Here is a 2472-nt window from a genome sequence, read left to right as displayed (position 1 = left end):
AAAAAAAAAAAAAAAAGCGAAAAAAAAGAAAATAAAAAAAGCAGCAGAAGGTTTACAAAGTCAAGTAGTTAGGGTTTTTTTGTCGTGGTTATTTGTGTTTTCGGATTGATTTTCCATGCTGATTGTAAACTTGCAATAAAAGAGTTTTAGTGTGTTTGTGCCAGTCCCAGTGTTCAATAAACCAGTCAGTGTGAATTAGTTTTACTTTTATGTCTGGTGACTTATTTTATCTTTCATCTCTTTTCCAAACTCGCCCTAAAATGATCCTAAACAGCAGAATAAAAAAAAAAAAAACCAAAAAACTGGGACAATATACAATGGATCTCCTGTGCATCAGCTACTGCTTAAGGGAAGTTTAAACCAAACTAAAACTCCAAATTTTTTTATGACATCACGACGTGGCCACTGAGTTGAACCCTCAACCCTTCCCAACCTGCAAACTTGAGGCTCAAAATCCCAACAAAAAGCCAAAAAAAATTCAAAATCCGAAGGTTCTGTGCAGTGTTGTGATTTGGGTTTAGCTTCCAGTTGTGGCTCTTCCTTTTCTTTTCCATCCCGCAGAAAATTTCTTTGATTTTAAGCTCTTTTTCCTACTCGGAACTTTGATTTTCCTGGAGGGAGAGGGAGGGTGTGGGGTTGGATTTTAATGGTTATTAATAGGAATAATGTTAATTATTGTTCTTCTCTTTCTCCCCCTCGTGTCGTTTTTCCCTCGCCTTGTCTCGTTTGGTGCTCGGAGTGAATTTCTGCCAGCAATGAAAAGGCTGTTAAATAATAACAGTAACAATAACAATAATGGGAATAATGGCAGCAACAGTGCTAATAACTCTAATCCATCCCTCCCGGCCTTGGGAAATAGCGAATTGGCAGCAGGAGGGGGAGGATGGGAAGGAAAATCCTCTCTGTGTGTGTCCCTTTTCCCAGTTTAAAGCTCCCTTGGCAGGGCAGGAAGGGAAGGGCATGAGGATGGGCAAAGGGTTGAGTCTCCTTGGCTTGGAATTTAGGCCTTGATTTGGGCAAATTTAGCCTTGGAATTTGGGTAGGGAGAAAAAAAAAAAAGGCCTGTTGGAATTAGCTCCCTCCCCAACCCTTAGTGTGGAATTCTAGGAGAGAAAGGTTCGCTGGAGCCTTGATTATTTTATTTTTTTTGGGGGTTTTTTTTGGCTTTATTTGTGGTTTTGCCTTTTTCTCCAGCATGGATTTGAGCTGCCATGAAACTAACCTCCTTTTTTAAGGGCTGGGGCTGCATTTCTGCCTTTTTTCTCTTTTATCCTGTCGAGTTTCTGGCTGAAACTCATCACCTTTTCTTGATTCTGCTCATTATTTCCCTCCTTTCCCATCCTCCTTCAGAGCTATGAATACAAAGACTAAGCTGGAGAGATAAAACATATCGATAGGACATGGAAATGTTACTCTTGGTTAAACATTTCCTCCCCAGAGCAGAGAAAAAAAGATGTTAGGAAACAGTTTGGGATTTGGGGATGATTCCCAATTTGGGGGATTCTCTTTTTTTTTTTTTTTTTTCCAAGGGAGAGTTCAACCCTTACAGGGAAAGGCAGAGAAAAATCCAACCCTAAAAATAGAGAAAATATCCAATATAAACCCAAAAAACCGCTGAGGAAACAGCACCCAAAGCTTGGCCCAGCCCAGGGAAGGGATGAGGGAGGTTGGATGCTTTAAAAATCCTTTGATACAGGCAGAAAATCTAAGGAAAAAGGGGAAAATAAAGGGGGAAAGGAGTGAAAGAGGGAGGAAAATTGGGTTTACTGCAGGAAAAACGGCAAAACATGCCCCAAATAATCTCGAGGATGGGGAAAGAGCTGAGGATTTGCACCCAGGGGGGAGGAGGAGGAGGATGGGGAGGAAGGAGCAGCCTCCAAATGGGATTTTGCTCTGGATTTTGGGGGGAGAGTGGAGCTTGGAGGGGTTGGTTGAGATTTTTGGGGTGTTGGGAGGGATGGAGCTCATTTTTCCCATTTTTCCAGGCTGAGTGTGTCCCATGGATTGGGGGGTGGAAGGTTTTTTGGGGTGTTGGGGACATCGTGGGGTTACTCAGTGAAGATTTGACTCTCTGTCCTGGTGGAGAAATGAGGGAGTTTGAGAGGGGAGAGGAGAAATGTGGGAGAGAGAGAGGGAAGGGGGGAGAAAAATGGGGATGAAAGGGGGAAAATGGGGATGAAAGGGAGAAAAATGGGGTTGAAAGGGGGAAAAATGGGGATGAAAGGGAGAAAAATGGGGATTAAAGGAGGAAAAATGGGGATGAAAGGAGGAAAAATGGGGTTGAAAGGGGAAAAAATGGGGATGAAGGGGGGAAAATGGGGATGAAAGGGGGAAAAATGGGGGCTAAAGGACACATTGCAGCACAGGACAGCAGGGCAGTAATTCAGTTTCAGCTGTGATGCTGGTTATAAAACACTGTCTGCAGAGGTGGTGTTTCTGACATCAGGAGAAAAACCTGATAGAATTATAGAC

This window comes from Acanthisitta chloris, unplaced genomic scaffold (genome assembly GCF_000695815.1).
Source record: "Acanthisitta chloris isolate BGI_N310 unplaced genomic scaffold, ASM69581v1 scaffold33587, whole genome shotgun sequence".
NCBI lineage: Eukaryota > Metazoa > Chordata > Aves > Passeriformes > Acanthisittidae > Acanthisitta > Acanthisitta chloris.
Note: the sequence above shows the minus strand (reverse complement) of the source record.